General features: G+C 41.7%; 1 long non-coding RNA gene across 1 annotated transcript; it reads right to left on the bottom strand.

Moving 5' to 3' along the window:
* Window positions 1-870: 870 nt before the first annotated feature.
* On the bottom strand, window positions 871-4,306 carry LOC128768630 (uncharacterized). Its single transcript, XR_008416253.1, has 8 exons — window positions 4,261-4,306; window positions 3,498-3,831; window positions 3,304-3,432; window positions 3,162-3,223; window positions 2,728-2,871; window positions 1,847-1,955; window positions 1,663-1,753; window positions 871-1,167 (listed from the first exon to the last, which is right to left on the bottom strand). It is a non-coding gene; the product is annotated as an uncharacterized LOC128768630 (long non-coding RNA).
* Window positions 4,307-20,050: the final 15,744 nt, after the last annotated feature.

Genomic DNA, 20,050 nt, shown 5'->3' with positions numbered 1-20,050 from the left:
CGGAGCCCCGACTAGCTCATCTCTACGTTAGCCTCAGGTTCTCCCATCTCTGCTACACCCGAACTTTGGTCATTGAGGGATGGGACAGGCGACGGAGCCCTCCAGCTGGGTCATGCGAGGTGCCTGGCGGAGGTGCATCCATCACCATGTGGCCTCCTCTTCTACTACTTCTACTGCTCGGTCAAGCTCTTGGTCCGTGTGAGAGACCAGCAGGTGAAGCGAGGGCTTTGCCCTCTGACCACAATATTCCTCCCATCTCTGCTGCACTCGGACTATGGTCAAAGAGAGATGGAAAAAAGGAACGATTGAAAACTTCCAGGATAGGTCATAGGGAGTGGACCTGTGGGGGTATATCCATCACCATCACATCATTGGCTTCATTGGTCAGTTGTTCCCAGATCTCTACAACTGTCTTGGTAACAAGTTAAGCGTGGAGGCAACATTTGGAAATATGGGAAGCACTCACACTACTAAGGTCTTCCAGAGTCCCGATGTCTGCAATAGCATGCAGCAAGGGTTTGACATTGGACAGATAAAGCTCTGTCACTGGTCAAATGCAGCATCTGTACCAGGCCAAACATGACTATCATTTGGACATTCTGGAAGTGACAACGCTTCCTCAAGACTGTTAATATGATATGAGCTTGCATGGTCAAGGGACATGTGCAACCAGTGCTTGGGCACAGTCTGTTATTTGTTCTTGTGCTGATACATCAGATGTCAACATGCCAGTGAGTTATAATTAAGGACCAAAAATAGAGTTTGGAAACAGGTGGTTTTCAAACCTGCTTCACTGACATAAGTACATACAACTTGAAAATTAATCAAATCATACTGGAAGCAAAGTGAACAAAGAATTTTACTGAAGTCATGAGGGCGTTGCGACCCAAAAAACGTTTTTGACAACTTAATAACAATAAAACCTTGACTTTTACCAAAATGATATGCAGTAAAAAGTCCTATTCTGTATAAACACAACACTGAAAGACAGAACTGCTTCACAGAAAAGTGAACTATTTACAAAACTATGACAAAACTAAACAACTGTAGTCACCAAAGATACACAAAATGTACATCTGCATACGTCTCCATCAGCCTGGACTTGTATCCTGGTGAAGAAGAGGGCTGCAGGCAGAGTGGTGAGGTTGTGAATGCTGTAGGTGTGGCCTGGTGGAGAAAAGACAAGTGAGCGCTGAGAAAATGATGGGTCATCTGTTCGTGTTGCACATATGTATCGAGATGTCTGTGAGCGTGAGGGCATGCGTACGGTCCACAGTCTTTATCTTCCATGAGAGTGGACCGAACCTCTTGAGAAAAGCGTTTGTTGCATTTTGTATGAAAAGTGACATAAAAAAAAAGTTTAATTTATTGATGCTGTTGAAAAAAGTCAATCCCTCTCAGGAAAACGTTCAGCAGAGAAGTGAAGGAGTTTACAGTGCAATCCCAGGACTCATTCATTATCTACAGTTCTTTCCTTCGAGGGTCTCAGTGGGGCTGCAGCTGGTCCCAGCCACATCAGAGAACCACTTTCCCACATGGCTGCCACAACTCTTCTGTATTAGTATAATATATTTTATCAGCAGTGGGAAAAACTCTTCAAGTCAATACAGATCATTTTGACTTTGGTTTCACCAGAATGTATTTTGTGGCAGAGGTCCTTACCACATGGCACGATGAAGGAGTGACCCGGTATGAAGCAAGACTCTTGTAGATTGATGGTCACCTTCAAAGTACTTGTTGACAAGTGGAACACCTTTACAGTGATGAAATAAAACGAAACTTTTTTTGTTATTTGAAACAAAAAATCAAACATTTTGGAAAAACAGGAGGTAGAAGAGTGACTGACTGTGGTGGCGCTGTGATCCACACAGACAGGTTTCTTCATGTAGGAGCCGAGAATGAACATCCCACTTGAAACCGTTCCATTGTTGCTGTCCTCCATGATGCCCAACGCTCTGAGGGAGTGGATTCATAAAGACAACTGCAGAGTTCAGCTTCACACTTGAGTGTCTCGACACCAGCAACTGAAAAGAACATTGTGTTTGCCATTTGTCTATTGCTATTGAGACGGATGAGCTAGGACTTTGATTTTGGGAAGTTCAGAACCTTTCTTAATGGAAACTGGGAGAAAAGAGATAAATCACTTGTCAAAGGGATCAAATGGTGCTATTCATCACTCACAGAACAGCCAAACTTTACATTTCAATTAGCAAAAGACACATTTGTGTGATTGATTACTATTGCAGTGAAGGAGCCACAACGGCGTGCGTGTCTTGCCAAAATATGACGACGACGGTTCCAGTCACACCAGTGAAGTCAAGGCTTTCACTCTGGTTAAAGCGGATCTGGGACTGGGGTCGACGCCCAACACTGGAACTGGATGATGTTTAATGCTGTGTTTTCTAGTTTCTGTTCCTAACGTTAATTATTTAAAAGCATAGAGCAATAAATGTCTGACAATGAATTTTCTCCAGCTTCCCAAATTTATGAAGTGTCAGTTTGAAATACTTAATTATTAAATATTAAATCATACGACTATAATAGTAATGTTCTTATTATGAAAATGGCCTTTTTGATTACCTCTCATACTAACACTTCCTTTTCTTCTGCTATTTAAAAAGAACCATATACAAAATAACCTTTCGAGACTTTTTAGAAACTTGTGAAAGAAACAACGCTGTGCACACAGCACTGAACCAAACAAAAACAGACACAAAAGAATCATACCAACAGCAGGAGAGGACCAAAGACTCATCATGCAGCGGGTCAGGTTAGTTCTGTTCACGGGCTGGAGCGCCATAGGTTTGAGAGGGGGAGCACACAGGTCAGACATCGACAGCTCAGCGGGAGGCATTTGGGATGATGACAAATCTAGAGCACAGGAAGTAAAAATTAAAATCCCTGAGAAGGGATAAAAGAATTTACAAGTTCCTGAAATTTGAACTTCTCAACTATAATTGAGGCACTTCAGACGAGGCAACGCTTAGCCGTGAAACAGTAAATAAATTGAATTCATCCAAGGCTGCAACCCAGTTTGACCAATTGGTTCAGTGGGAAAGGGGAAGAGTGAGGTAGAGAGAATGGACTGTGTTTAGCAAGTGTAAAGGGTGTGCAGGGCCTGAGAGAACGCTCAGGTTTATAAACAAGCTTTAACAACATACCCGAGTCCTCACACACGTCCAGATCAATCCTGGATGATGGTCCACTCAGACAGACATCAAACCTGGAAGCAAATGAATTGTTAAAAAAAATAAGATAAAATGAAAAGCATGAGTTAGTAATGAAGACTGAGCGCTTGCTTACGTGCTGTTCAGCCCCTCATGGCCTGAGCTCTCATCCTGCATAATGACTTTGCATGCACTCCAGCCATTCTTCTGTATGAGTGTAACTTTGGAGCCTGAAGCAGGCAACTCAGCTTCATCTTGGTATCTGCTGTAAAACAATGACTAATATTGGCTAAATGAAGAAACAAACAAAAGAGGATGTTTTGCTCCTACTGTCTCTGATGTGCTCCACTGGGGGTCTTCGTGGTTGATTTGGGGATTGATTTAAGGGTTTTCCTGCTTTGGTTCAAGCGAGACACAAGAGCTCCCCCAACAGGCTTTGATGCTCTTCTACGACTCTTAACAGTCAGATGTCCAGATCCTCCAATTTTTTTGGGATGAGCTTCTCTTTCTTTTGAAGGTTTAATTGTAGTGGACGACGGCAGATCAGGTGGCAACGTCTCTGCTTCCTCTAAGGCGTCAACTTTCCACCATTCACCCAGAGGTTTCCTTCTGCGTTTATCTCTGCTTGGTGATAAAAGCTGATGAGAGTTGGCTTCTTGGTGTCCTGTGAAAATGAACAAATGTTACCGTCTTGTTTTGAAAAATACAAAAATACCCAGGCACAAAGTGTGAAACCTCCATCATCCTTTGTGGCCCACAGGTTAAAGGAGCGCTTAATGCTGAACATGCATTTCCTCCCATGTACATACAATCAAAAACTTGCTTCCTCAGCAACCAAAATCTAACTGCAGACACCGTCTCTCTGCCGAGCTAATGGTAAATACAAATACAAACTAAACACAACTAAATGAAACAACAGGTGCAGGACAAAGCCAGTTCTAAGAAGAACAAAATGAATATGCTAAAAAGCTAGAAAAAAATGAATAAGCAATTATTTTAATGAAAATGTACTGTGTGTGTGATAATAATAATACAAATACAACAAATTATTCGACTACAACTACGACTAAAAATAATAATGCGTTTAACTTACCCAAGTGTGTGCTGTGGTCAGATGGCTGTGAGGGGCTTGGTAGTACGAGATATTTTTGTTCCAGGACTCGATCCTGAATCAGTGAATTCTTGATTCTTTTGTTTTTACTTCTTTTATTATCCTTTTTATCACAACTCAGATTCTCTGAAATGGTTCCATTTTTCCCCCTCTTCAAGACAGCTTGAGATTTTTTCACAGGTGAACTAGGTTTGGCTGTGTTTTGTTTAGACATTGCAACCGGCGATTCATCTTTGGATTCTGGCTCTGGGGTATCCTGAGGTGAAGCCAACCAAAACTCTTTGGGAGGATTTCCTTTCCTCTTCCCAAGGATTTGACAACTCTCAATGTGATTTCCATCTGGAGCAGATGATGACTTGGTTGGTCTTCCACCTTTGTTTGTCGGGGATATCATGAGCTCCTCCTCTGTTTAAAATAAAAAGGTAAACAAAAGAATTACATCAACAACAAAGTACTGCATTTGTACCTTTTAGAATGGTTTCTCCTTTATTGTTTTTATCACCGATTTGGTGACTGAGTTGTTAAGTGGTACGATTCAAGTTAAAAGTAGGGCTGAACGATTAATTGGATTTGCGATTATACCGCAGTATGATAAAACGTGATTTTCTAACCGTAAGGCTGCAATTTGACTGGTCATGTGACTTTCACGTTGGTGGTGCAGCGCAACGGTGAGCTTTAGCCATTGAGCTGTAAATTACGGCTTTAGCCTATGAAGGTAAAATGGGTGCAAAAGTGGCACATACCCGTAACACAAGACTCGTATCCATGTGTCAGAGGCACATACGCGTAACTGCCGTTTTGCATCTGTAAACCCCGTGGCACGTGCGTGTAAAAAGAGTTACATTCATACAAACACGAAAAGTAATTTCGCCTTCATTTTCTAAGTGCACAGATACAAGTAGCTAAACACGAGCTCTTGCAACTGCAATTGTGACACATTGCCAAGTTTTCCACCTCAACAACAGCCAAAACGGGTGCATAAGTTCCACATACTCGTAAAACACGATTCATATGAGCGTGTACCCTTTTGCACCTCTTCTCGCACCTGTAAATAAAACTGATGCGCTCTCGTAGAAGTGGCGGCAATACGTGCCTGTTACTCCATGCGCATTTCCGGTAGTCATGTGACGTCTATTGTCCAATCGGCTATTTTTTTATTACTAATTATGTTTATGTTCAGACAGTGCTTAAAACGTGCAATCTACGTTTACATGAAGAGTTGGACGTGTTAGAGTGGTAAAGCCACATATTGGTTTCCGTTATTGTTGTAATATGCACTTTAGTTTGTGTGATTTATCAGTTTAGTAAGTCTACAGTTGAAACTGAAGTAGACAAATAAACCATCTTTCATTTTAATTCATGCTTCATTTGCCTTTATCTTAACATAAGAATAGCCTATAAGGAAGAACAATTATATATACTGAATCACATATGGTTTATTACAATACAGATTGATTTATTAGTTGTGTTTGCTGTAAAATACATGAGAAGAGGACCTCAAACAATCGCACATTTAATCGCAATCGCAATATTGAGAGAAAAAAAACGCAATTAGATTATTTTCCAAAATCGTTCAGCCCTAGTTAAAAGTGCTTATGTGTTTTACAAATATATTTACAAGTAAGATCCGACTTACAACCTGCTCGACTTACGTCCACCCACACGCATGACCACAGCCAGCAGATGCTTATTTAATTTTTTTATTCAATGTCTGGCACCGCAACCTGTTGCAGCCCGGCATCGTGTACGACAGTTACGGCAGCACAGTATCCCAGCATAGCGTTGGCCATTTTGAATGGCATTCGACTTACGTCCAATCTGACTTACAACCGGTTGGTCGGAACCGATCCCGGTCATAAGTCGGATGTTACTTGTATTACATTTTGGTGGTTGTAAAAATGACTTTAAACTAACACTTTAAAGCAGATGGTGAATGGCGGGTAAAACATTTCAATTCTGTCATACGTGCTCTGCCGTCTAACGGGATTCGCTATTGGTTGCATCGCTTGTATTCATAGAACTGAAGTTACAATAGGTAACTCAGCATGTCTTTTACCAGAATGACACAAAATAACATTCTTACCCGAACAGAATCCAGGTCTTCTCGATGCATGCCACTCTGTGGATCATGATTGTTTTCCACAGCGTCGTCAGAGACATTTTTTTCTCCTTCAAATGTGTGTTTTTCTTTCCGTGTCTTTGTCAATGACTCATTTGTGTGTGTCACTTTCATTTTAGCTAATTTCTTGGTCTCTGGGGAGTGCACTTTGTCTCGCTTGCCACCAACGGGATCTTCCACTGTTTTAGTCTCTTTAGAGGACGTCTTCATGAGGGGTTGTTTTTGCTTCTTATTTGGTTTGTCATTGTTAACAATAACATCATCAACACTTTCCACTGGAGTAGATTGCCTCTGACAATTTTTCCTTCCTTTTCAGACTATGCATGACCGCCTTAGGGGCCTCTTCCTTTGGTGCAGTCTCTGGCGAACTCCTTCTTTCAACTGTGCTGTGTTTTTCTTTGGGATGGTAATCCAAAGTGGATCATCTAGATCCAGAATCAAAAAATCATCATCAGGCTCAGGTCTGGGCTGTGGTGGTATTTTCACAGGTGTCAACTGCTTCCTCGACCTGAGAAAAAAATACATGCTTAAAACCCAAAGCATCTATATTAAATACAAATGCTTATATTTCATGCGCAAATATTTTGGGACTTGAACATTTCCAAGGAAATAAATTGCATGACATCATATAGATTATAATCTTCTCCAAATCCGGACAACTCACCCCTACTCTGAAAGACAATGTCTGAATAAGGTCACATGTTTTAAGCCCTGCAAGTCTACGATGTATATGTTCAAGAACACACCTTTGATACGTTCATACAACACTACCTTCAAATGTCACAACAGCAATCAATTTAAGTTGCTCTAACTCAAACGTACCTTGTCATTTTGGTCTGTCCAACTTCTTTGAGTTTCTGTAGAAAGGGAGTTGTTTCTCTTCCTAGATGCGATGTCTTCACAGGTGTTTTCTCGATGCTCAGGCTCTTGGACTCTTCTGAACTTGGCCCGCTGAAAAAAAAAAAATGAGTACAATAATTTGTTTTTATGGTCATTACAGAATCTGTTAGAATATCACCTCATAGACGGACACAGATTTAAAATAAATATAACTTGTAAAGCAACCACAATGACAACGATATTTGGTATTAGACAGTCATTTACCTTTCTGTTTTTGTTGATAGGGACTTTTATTGATTTTCGGATGTTTCTTGTTGGACCACGGGAGTTTCAGTCCTGCAGAGGAATACACACAAATGTCCAGAACACAACCTCAGATAACAAAAAAACACTATCACTGAAATAGAAAACAAAGAGATTGCTGCCTTGTTCTTTTGACATAAAAGCATAAAAGCGTGATATGAGTAAGAGCAATTTACCATTTTATATACCACTCAACCTGCTAAATTGAAGAGCAGTCTCCTTAAAAGTTTACTACAAGATGTCCACATTTGGGTGATGGTGTTGTAATAATTGAAATTCAATTGATGGATTTGACAGTGTGCACTAAATCATGAAAAATACCACTTTTCCACGTTCCACAGTTTTCTTCTTGGCCTTTTCTGGAAAGAGTTTGAAATAATTAGAACCCACACACCGACGCATTTCCGCAGGAAATAAACGGAATGAAGAGAATGAAGACAGTAAAGTAATCTGCAAATACTCTTTAATTTAATACACTTTAATTTAAATGAGTGAAATATGCATACAATGTGAAAACAGCAGGCACCGGAAATACAAAAACATATAGGGGAGCATAAAATATACCACTATATCAAGAATTGAAAAATAATAAATGCTACATATTACAGTAAGAAGTACAAGAGAATGTATCTGATATCAGCTCGTACATAAACATACTGACCACACTGTAAAAAACGGCCTTCCATTCTCGTAGAAGCCACAAAACACACAAAAGCAAACTGTACTTAAGCTGTAAGCAAGGGACTGGATGACGATGACTTTTTTTCCTTCTTGTTGACATTTTCATCGTCGCGCAGTCGGACACGGTCACTGTATTTACTCGTTTATGCACATAACACCAACTCGAAACAGTCACTTACCACTGAGGGGTATTTCTGTGCCATTTTATGATCCTTTAAACAAAGCTGGTGTTTGTCTGTGACGCCTGTTCCTTTACTACGTAAATGCAGCCAGCTAATAGTAGCTTAGCCCGCTACATCTCTCGAAATGAAAAGAAGCTTACACTTACTACAAAGCAGTAGTAGTTTTATTTGCTTTAGAAAAGAGTGAATGGAACGAAGCTTTGAATTACATGCCAGGCGCAGATCCAGCGTTGTTGAATTTACGCTTTCTTGCGTAAAATCAACCAGAAAACAAAACAACACTGCTGTAAAAAAACAAAAAAAAAAAAAAACGCACTCTTTGACCGGGCCTCTTACTCCCAGTGTTTTGCTTGTAAGGAACAGCGCACACTCTGGGCATTTGCATATTGTTCTCTTCAATAGTCCCGATTCTTATTTAGCTTTCACAATATGTTAAACTGTCAATTCGAAAATTGTAATCGGATGGAAGTTTTAATTCCTCGTCAAGTCTACTTGCCTGGAAGACTATTTATCGGCCAAAAAAAGATTCGATAATCGAAGAAGTGCGATGACTAAATTCCTACAGCTCCCTCTCTCGGTAGTGTGTAGACTTGCGTAAAACGCATCTGCACGCGTCATACGCAGCTTTGCTCCGCGCAGTCGCAAAAAAAAAGTCCTGGCTTGAGGTCAGAGGGGCTCCAATGATGCGATCAGGACTCCTCACACTATGCTGCTGAATGATTCTGTCCTGAACAGTGGTTATAGGTGACTGTGTGCGATATTCGTGTGTGCGCGTTATGTCCACTATTTTGCATTGTGTGTTACTGTCAGGCAGCTGCTATTGGTCTTTGAAGTCTGTTCTCTACCAGAGAGTAGTGTTGCAGTTTCTGTGTCAGATACTTGGTATTTAAAAGCTTGCTGTTTGGGTTCCACATTTTCACTCCCACTGTTGCAGTGTTCGTTTACATCATTGTGGTTCGATCATATAGTTGATAGAGGTTCCCTCTTCTTCTTTGGTCCTCCTCATCACGAGTTAGTTGAAGCAGTCTTTGGAGATCATCTGGTCGCTGTCCATTTCTGGCTCTAAATAGGACCAGCAATGTCTCTCTTACCGTAATACGAATACATGGACCAATAGCTCCATATAGGTTTTAGATGTGTATATTATTTGTATATATTATATACAATATATATATATATATATATATATATATATATATATATATATATATATATATATATATATATATATATATATATATATATATATATATATATATATTATTAAGTATACAGAATGTTATTTCGCCTCATGCCAAGCATCAATATTTGTGTGTCAGTTTTGCCTTTTATTCAACCATAACCAGGTGGATTCCTGCAATCATAATAAATAATACTATAATGCATATATACAAAGAAGTTTTTCAATTTTTTAAACTGTCAGAATTACTTCCAAGCATTTACTATACTTTAATACCTTGTTTCACAAGTAACTGGCTTGATTGGAGCCCATTAACAGGTGAGCGAAGTTAATAATTTTAAAGGTCACTATAAGGGTCACATATACTGGTACAGTGATACAGATGATAATTGTCCGACCAAATAAATCTGTCCATGTAAAAATAACACAACGCAAAAAGATGACATGAGATCAACTCAACACATATCCAGGTGAATGACAAAATGTTTAGCGAAATATCTTTTTCTGCCTCTCATTGATGTCAATTGGCTACAAGTCCCCCACCTTAGCATGCGCGTACAGAGGCCGCTTCAATTGTCTCCAAATCACCAAAACAATCCGAAGGACACACAGGGTTACAGATGAACAAACATGTATGACTGGAGGGATGGAAATGGAAAAAAAATATTCTGTGCAACTCTTACGAATGAAAATGCCATTCTGCTTTGGTGATATATTATCATAGTTTTTGTCCATATTGCCAGCCAGTGCAAAGATCACAGCAGGGTATATGATGAGGACGTATCTCATGTGTTTTTCAAGTACTATGTTCTCCAAAAGAAACCTGGTCAAGTTACAAGAATAGTACGAAATAATTAACACATTTTAAATATAATACCCTTCCAAGATACTCAAAGTCAATGGTCAATGAACACAACAGTGGAAATAACGGCATGCAGACAAATCACCTTATACTGTAGATGAAAGGCAATGGGTCGAAGAGACAACGCAGTTATAGTAGGCTAGCTCGTGCTCATGAATGAGCATGTACATTTTAAGTTGACATTACTTACCACACAAGTAACACACAGGCCAGGATTGAGTATGACACGGTTGCAGACAGGTTGAAGACAATTCAGCTTCATATTGGAGAACAATAGCCAGGTTGATGAGGGTTGCAAGCGTTGTCCAGGTTGTGTAAATCGTAATTCCATTCTGAACCTGTGAAAAATCGAGAATTTGTTGTTTAAGCTTATGTTCCCAATGTTGAAACATGGCAATCATCACCTCAACCTATACATTTCTAAAACGTTGTATCAGTATCATCCTTATCATAAGCCATCATACTCACAATGATACGCAGAAGCCACAGGTCCACCTTGTGGTATTTGTTGAGCCATGCTCCATAGGTTTTAAGTCCATGGCAGATGAAGAAGACCATTGAGTAGTTTGTGAGGATGACCAGGATGAGAAACACCAGGGCAGCATTCATTATTCTGTTGCGTTGAAGAAAACAACACAAACTATTGTGATGCCTTTACTGTGTTGAAACGTATCACTTTTTAGAAAAAGATGAGCTCATCACCCTCGGTCCCAGACCAGCAGCTAGCTGATGTTAAAACAGATATTGAAGCACCAACTGATGATGACGCCATATGGCAGGACAGGAGGGCTGCAGTAGAATCAGAATCAGAATCAGAATCAGAATGAGATTTATTGCCATGGTCAGTGGGGAGCCCACTGACTAGGAAAGTGTCTTGAAATAAAGTGCAACAAAAAACAAATAAAATAAAATAAAATAAAATAAATAGAATAACATAACAACAAGGCTGTTCACAAATTTAACAGTCTGATGGCCGAGGGGAAGAAGCTGTTCCTGTGACGGGAGGTTCTGGTCTGGATGGACCGTAGCCTCCTGCCAGAGGGAAGAGGAACAAACAGTCCATGTCCAGGGTGAGAGGGGTCGGCTCTGATCCGACCTGCACATCTCTGGGTCCTAGAGGCATACAGGTCCTGAAGAGGTGGCAGGCTGCAACCGATCACCTTCTCAGCAGAACGTACGATGCGCTGCAGTCGGCTCTTGTCCCTGGAGGTGGCGCTGTTGTACCAGACGGTGATAGAGGAGGTGAGGATGGACTGGATGATGGCCGTGTAGAACTCCACCAGCAACTTCGTCGGCAGTCGTAGTTTCCGTAGCTGCCTCAGAAAGAACATTCTCTGCTGGGCCTTCCTGATGAGGGACCTGATGGTTGGCTCCCATTTGAGGTCCTCAGTGATGGTGGTTCCCAGGAAGCAGAAGGAGTCCACAATAGGAATGGCTTAACCAGCCAACATGAGAGGGGACAGAGAAACTGTTACTCTCCTGAAGTCTATGACGATCTCCACTGTCTTCTGGGCCTTGAGCTCCAGGTTGTTGTGGCTGCACCAGGACACTAGCCGCTCCACCTCCCTCCTGTAAGCCGACTCATCTCCATCTGAGATGAGCCCGATGATGGTGGTGTCATCCGCAAACTTGATCAGCTTCACGGACTCGTGGCTGGAGGTGCAGCAGTTAGTGTACAGAGAGAATAGCCATGGAGAGAGAACACAGCCCTGAGGAGACCCAATTTTGAGGGTCCGAGTGTCAGAGACAGTCGTCCCCAGCCGCACACGCTGACTTCGGCTGGTCAGGAAGTCTGTAATCCATCTACAGAGGGAGTCAGGCACGTCGAGCTGGCCAAGCTTGTCTTCAAGCAGAGCTGGAAGAATTGTGTTAAAGGCAGAGCTTAAGTCCACAAACAGGATCCTGGCATAGGTTCCTGGCCAGTCCAGATGGTCCAGAACGAAATGAAGGGCCTGGTTCACTGCATCGTCCACAGATCTGTTGGCTCTGTAGGCAAACTGCAATGAGTCCAGGAGAGAAGCAGTGATAGATTTCAGGTGAGAGAGAACCAGGCGCTCAAAGGACTTCATGACCACAGACGTCAGTGCCACCGGTCTGTAGTCATTCAGTCCTGTGATCCTGGCCTTCTTGGGAACAGGGATGATAGTGGAGGACTTAAAGCAGGCAGGTACTTGACAGGACACCAAGGAAGCATTGAAGATGTCCGTGAACACTGGAGCCAGCTCTGCAGCACAATGCTTTAGGATGGCAGGGGAAACTCTGTCCGGACCCGCCGCCTTCCGAAGGTTCAGCCTCCTGAACTGAGTGACCACGTCCTGCTCCATGATGTCAAGAGAAAGAGGAAGAGGGGGGAGGTGAGAGGGTGCCTCATCAAAAGTGACTGTGATCTTTGCTGTCTCAGTGACATCGTTGGTCTTAGTTGTGTCACTAAGAGACAGCATAGTCCTTTGTTGTAAAGTGGAACATGGGGCTGGAGAGACCACAGAGGTGTTGGTGCAAAATGGCTGCTCAAAGCGACAATAGAAGTTGTTCAGGTCCTGTGCAAGAGCGAGGTTGTTCAGAGTGTGGGGGGCACGTGGCTTGTAGTTAGTGAGCACCTTGAGCCCTCTCCACACCGCAGCCGAGTCATTGGCTGAGAACTGCTGCGTGAGTTTGTCAGAGTATGCGGCCTTAGCTTTCTTCAGCTACCTCTGAAACCAATACTTCAGCTCTTTGTAGCAGTTCCTGTCCCCACTCTTGCGAGCTGCCTCCTTCTCCCGTCTGATCTGGCTGAGTTTAGTTGTGAACCAAGGTTTGTCAGTTGCATAACTCACCTTGGTGCGCGTTGGAACTATGCACTCTTCACAGTAGCTGATCCATGAAGTCACAGTGTCTGTATACTCTTCCAGATTGTTGGTGGCAGCCCTGAACACCTCCCAGTCTGTGGTCTCCATGCAAGACTGCAGCTCCTCTTTAGCTTCACTTGTCCAGATCTTCATGCTCCTCACAACAGGCTTTGCCAGCTTCAGCTTCTGCTTGTATGTGGGAACAAGATGAACCATCAAGTGTTCAGAGAGACCCAGTGCAGCTCGAGGGAGGGCGGTATAAGAGTTGCGGAGCGATGAGTAACAGTGATCCAGCACGCTCTGCTCTCTGGTGGGACATTTTACAACCTGCCTGTATCTGGGAAGCTCCTCACTCAGATTTGCCTTGTTGAAGTCACCAAGCACAATCACAGGACAGTCCGGGAAAGTTCGCTCCACATGCAGAACCTGATCCGCGAGCGCACTCTGAGCCTCACATACATCCGCGCTGGGCGGGATATATACGGCAGCCAGAATGAATGAAGCGAACTCACGTGGGGAGTAAAACGGCTTACAGTTGACGATCAGACATTCCAGAGAGGGAGAGCAGTGCTGAAAGATCATCGTCACGTCCGTACACCAGCGACTGTTGATGTAGAAACACAGTCCTCCGCCTCTGGTCTTGCCGGTGAGCTCCGGAACCCGGTCCGCGCGGTGAAGCTGGAAACCCTCCAGATGAAACACAGTGTCCGGGATGAGATCGCTCAACCACGTCTCCGTGAAACACAAAACACAAGAGGAGGAGAAGTCTCTGTTCCGTCTCAACATCAGCGCCAGTTCATCCATCTTATTGCTGAGCGAGCGGACGTTGGGGAGGGTTATCCTGGGAAGCGGAGTGTGCGATCCTCTTCGACGAAGGCGAACGAGCGCACCGGCACGTTTCCCTCTACTCCTCAGTTTCTTCCGCCCAGCCAAAAGATGAACTAACTCCGCAACTGACACCAAAAATACTGGTAGTAAGTCAGACGGAGTCATAGCCCTGATGTTCATCAATTGATCTCGTGTGTAAGAACACGCAGATGCTCCATCAAAACACAAAAATAAACAAAATAACATGCACGATAATTCCAGGCCAGCCTTCCTCGGCGCCATCTTTGATACAATTGTAGACGTAGCCATGGCCGGTCCTGATTGAATGGAAAAAAAAGTCAAGAAAATTGACTGTTAACTATTTACACCTTTTTAATACATTGGTTACCATTGTACAAATTACTACACAAAATAAAATGAAACAAAAATGATGAAAGACCTGAATTAATGCCTCTCTATTTTTAACTGCTCATACATAGGTGGGCACTTGAATAAATCTCTCATGGATCGAATGTGGAAGGATATCAGCTTGCAGGAAACCATTTGACCAACTGCAGAAGAACTTACGACTGTTTCGCTGTCTATGAAGCAAATCATGCTATCATGCTGTCATAACAATGGTATATAAGGGATGCTGATCTCTCTCTGTGCAACCAGTGGACCAGCAATCTGCTCCCTGCTTCTTGCTGGGATGGGCTTTTTGGAACTATAATCTTAATTGGATAGGAAATTCTTTCTTTTCCTTTAGTCCAAAAACATTGACATAAAGTTATATCATCAGTACTGATGTGAAATCATATTATCTATTTATGAAAGCAAGAAAACAACAGTGCAAGGCATCCGTATTTTGGGAGTGGCTTGTGCACTGTTCTGCTATTCAACAAGGGGAGAAAATAACTTGCTTTCTGCAAAGGCCTGCTACGATGTAGATAAACGTCAGCAGAAGTCAGACGTAGATGACGCTCCAGATGTTAAAGGCCCAACCTGAAGGAGTGATCTCGGTGTGGAACACCTCCGACACGTTGGCAGTGGTTGTTGTGTACGGACCTATAGCAATTCTTCTTAATAATGGTGTCGTAATTTCATCCATCGCCTCTTCTTTATTTGAATGGTTAGTTTGACGTATCTGTTCCCACCGCAGCCAGGGCGTTGAACACCAAACTTACTGCAAAGAAGATGACAGACACCACGATTGCTGCCAGTCGGCCAGGATCATGACTCGCCATTCTTGATAACTGTGAAAACAGTCATTCTTAAAATGTGTATATAATAATTTGTTTTGTGATATAAACAGCTATGATATTGGCTTTTAAAGTTAGTTCCACCTAAAAACAGCAATCTTTTCCTTAATGTCAACTAAAAACATGAGTAGTTGAAAACAACATACAAGAAAAAAACAGCACGAAGTAGCACTGATACAAATAGTCATATGTGCCAATAAAGATTAAACCTTATGTAATTAAAGAGTGAAATTCATGAGATTGAGGTGAACATGGTTGAATAAAACACAGCATATAATGAGTACTACAAGCAAACACTTTGTAAGCAGTTAAAAATGCATACTAATGTTAGAAACAAATAATAATCGAACACATTGAACGGGATATTAGGAATGACACAATACACAGTTGGAAGGTTCTTCACAAGAGCGTGATTCATATATTTCACCTTCATGTCAGTCAGACACCCAAGACCTTCACACTGATTCTAGTCCGACACTCAGGAAATCAGGACGTGACAGAAAGCCAGCTGTGAGGTTAACGTAGGATTCTATGGGTGAGCCTTCCTACCAATCGAAAAAGGAAGTAAATGCAGTAAGTGTCTTTAGTGTGTCACATAGGACAGTGTGGGAAATACAGCACAACCCAAACCACCTATCTTACTTGTCGATGTACCAGTGGTTTCCCTGCTGTGTGTTTACACCTAGCGGTTATATTACACAGGTCTTTTGAATAGTATTTAAGTTCATATTTCATCAACTTAATGACGTCAGGAGTCATTTGTTTGTTGGGGAGTGTGTGACGCCCACTTATGTGTGGTCACAGAGTGTGTGTTAGATGTCATTTAATTGTTCAACATGGAGTTGATTAAGTAAGTAGAGGGCAGGGTAGGACAGAGGCTGGGCATTGAAGATGTGTGGGTAAAAAGGAAGTGAAGTTTTTTTCATTACTTTTCTCACCACCGACAAATGTGGAAGCCTCGTGTGACTCTGTCCACATTTTGTTTCAGGTTAGTCAAATAAATTTGTTCATAACTACTTACTTGTTTGTTCCACTTGGGGTTGACTGATTTGGGATCTAAGTGTGTGGATGGTGACGCGTTTTTTAAGTATACTGTGTTTCCTTTGTACGTTGAGTTCGCTCTGTGTGGATGTGCCGCTTGTAAGCTAATACTGACAACCTACGATGACATGGCACGGGTGATTGAGTTGTGTGCACTTGGGTTTGTTTGTGGTGAATAACGATGTTTGGTGAAAAGTAAAGTTTTATTATTTCTCAACACTAGCCAAAAGGTTTAATGGCAGAATTATACATTCAGATGAAAAGGAATTATGCATGTGGTTCATGATGTCTGACAGTTGTTGTATGACAAAGTGAGATGTTTGTGAGTGATGTTTCAGTAAGACATCGAATTATGGCGTGGGTTACCGCAATGAAAAAACAGAATGTCAAATAAAGATTACTTTTCTCACCATCGACAAATGTGGAAGCCTCATGTGACTCCACGTATTGTTTCAGACGGCGTTCTACTGACCACATTAAGACACCACTTTTTAACTGTAGACAAGGCCACAGTATTCAGACCTGTTACAGATGCATAGTTTTAGATACAAAGTTTTCATCCTACGCTTAGGGAGCAGAGGTCAGAGCAGCTGACTGGTCTCTCCAAGATGAGCAGCGATGATCAGCACGGCTATGATTTGACGGCTGGGATCACCCCGCCCCTTCGACCAGTGACGGTGTTCCCCCCAGGCAGCGGCTGTGTGTGGAAGAGGCGCCACGAGCGGGGCACCACGCTGACGGACTGTTGAAACTCCAAAATCTCTGATGGAGTGAGCGAGGTTCTGCAATGGATGAGCCTGTCCACGGAGCTCATAAAGAGCGCGATGATGTTCTCAAGCGCTGTGAGCTGGTTGCCAACGGCATAAACACGAATCCACTGCACGATGGTGGCTCTGTCAGCGGCGGGTGGGATGGTCACTCCTCGGGGTGAGGTTGAGCTCCCGGGGCGAGCGCATCACGTATCGCCCATGACGGCTGAAATTTTCTTCTGAGGCATCGCTGAGCAGTGAGTGAACAGTGCAGAAAACCCGTTTTCGGCCAAAGGGAAAGTGGGTTTCGGACTGGCAAAAATTAAATTGTTGATAACCCCCTGAAAAACGGTTCAGATAGGTAGATTTAGTGCCGAATATACTAGAAAGAACGTTTTGCCAGTAGTTGCAGGTGATATTTTCATGAGGCTATTCTGATCAATGACTAAATGCGTTTTCAGCCCAAGAAAAGGTGGTTTACAGACCGACAAATATAAAAATGTTGATAACTCTCTTAAAGCACTTAAGACAGATTGAATTAGTTCTGCACCTTCTAGAAAGACCTTGACTGCTGTTCTGGCAGGTCAAATTTTCAGGCATCCCTGAGCACTGAATAAACAGTGCAGAAAACGCGTTTTCAGCCCGAGGGACTGTGGTTTTCAGACCAACAAGCATTAAAATGTTAACTACCTCAAACCACTTCAGAGATGTTGAATTAGTTCGGCACTTACGAGAAACACCCCTTCTGCTATAGTTCCAGGTGATATTGTCATGTTCTGAGGCATCGGTGAGCAGTGAATGAACAGTGCGGATAACATGTTTTCAACCAGAGAGAAAGTGGGTTTCGAACCTGCAAAAATAAAATTGTTGACAACCTTCTAAAAACAGTTCAGAAATGTATGTTTAGTGTTGAATGTGCTTTTGCACATTTTCATGTTGAATAACACCTTCCCAAGTGTCCGTATTTGATTGTGAAGAAAGATCGGTTGGATTAGTATTTGTTTTCGTGTTCTGCAATCATAATGAAGCTCATTAAGAGCTTCTCCCCATCCCTCCAGAACCTCTTGATAGTATTCCGATATATCTTCCATGAGACTTCGTCTAAAAATCATAAAAATTCCTGTATTTTCATTCGCTGCATATTTACTTATTGCTTTTCCCAAAAACATTTTCCATATTTGATCATTCTTGTTATTTAAGTAATTCGACATAGTTTTAACTCTTAGTGCATTTTTTTAATCCTTAGATTGACTAGTTTTAAACCCCCATCCTCATATCTATTTTCTGATATATCTTTACTAATTCTTACTCCTTTGTCTTCCCAAATAAAATCTCTTATTAAAATGTCAATTTGCTTTAACACTCTTTCATTAATGGGAACAACATTCCTAATATAAATAATTTTACTTATTAATAGTGCGTTAGTCACAAATATTTTTCCTTTTATTCCTAGTTTCCGTGTTTTCCAGCTATTTAGGTATTTAGGTAACTTTATTGTCAAATATGCTACAGTACAAGACATACAGCATGGATGAAATATCTGTTCTCTCAGACCTGGACGCATGGCATAAAAATCACAGACAGGAACAAATATAAAGAATTGATAAATACACAGCAGGATACATGGCAACAAAAATCATCCTCACATCAGTCCATCAACCACCGGGGGGAGCACATGGCTCATGACAGCATGGGCAGCATTGCATATCCTTTACCCTAAACCCTCGCATTGGCTAAGGAAACACTCAGAAACAGAAAAAAACCCTATCGGGAGGAAAACTGAGAAACCTCAGGGTGAGCGTCAGAGGAGGGGTCCCCCACCCAGGACGGGCAGACGTGCAATGGATGGAGCCAAAAGTGCCTGGTGCAGACTCGGGGGCAGAGCAGGAAGGGAGTTCAGCATCATGACAGCCTGGTGGACGAAGTTGTCTTTCAGTCTGCTAGTTCATGCACGGTGACTCTGGAACCTTCGCCCTGATGGCAGCAGCGTGAAGAGGCGGTGTGACGGGTAGGTGGGGTCTCTTGTAATCCTCAGGGCTCTCCGAGTGAGGCGAGTCTTGTTGATGTCCAAGAGGGAGTTCATCCAGTGTTCATTTCTTCAACCATCTGATTTTTTTCTTCCATTTCATCGAAAACTCTTTTTAGAATTATTGGGACATTTAATCTTTAAAAACAACAAATTCTATTCCTAGTCCATTTATTCCTGGACCCTTATTTTTATATAGGTCACTTATTGCGATTTCTATCCCTTCCATAGTTACGTTTTCATTACAGTTTTCCTTCTCTTCTTGGTTTAATTCACATTCTATATGTTTCAAGACTTTATTCATATCTTCCTCTTTCTCTTCTGCCTTTTGAAATAAATTTGCATAGTATTCTTGTACATGCAGTCTAATTTTTTTGCTGTTTTTTTTTACCCGTTCTTATCGTGGATTTGCCTCATTATCTTTTCAATTTTCAAAAAATATCCTGTACATTTTCCCCACCCACAAGACATCTTGCTCTGCTCCTTAATATTGCTCCTTGACATTTACTCTCTTCCATTTTATCTAATTGATCTTTTAATTTCTAAATATCTTTCTATTTCATTTGTTTTATTTTCTTCAATTAGCTTACTCTCTTCATTTAGTCTTTTTCTTAAGTCATCTTTTTTTCTTTCATGGTTCTTTTTTTTACTATATTCTATTGATGTTTACTTTATCAATTCTTTACATTTCTTCCACCAGCTCAACACGTCAGTTTTAAAATCCATAGCAATTACAATTACATTTTGGGTAATTGGGTTTCGATAATTTTCATCCTTTAAAATGTCCTCATTCATACACCATATCCCACCTTCTTTGATTATTTCCTTTTTACCCCATACACATTTGAAAATCACATGGTCACTTAATTTGGTTTGAATATATTTAAAATTTCTA

Source organism: Synchiropus splendidus, chromosome 12, assembly GCF_027744825.2.
Source record: "Synchiropus splendidus isolate RoL2022-P1 chromosome 12, RoL_Sspl_1.0, whole genome shotgun sequence".
Classification (NCBI taxonomy): Eukaryota; Metazoa; Chordata; class Actinopteri; order Syngnathiformes; family Callionymidae; genus Synchiropus; species Synchiropus splendidus.
This window is presented reverse-complemented; position numbering and strand designations above follow the sequence as displayed.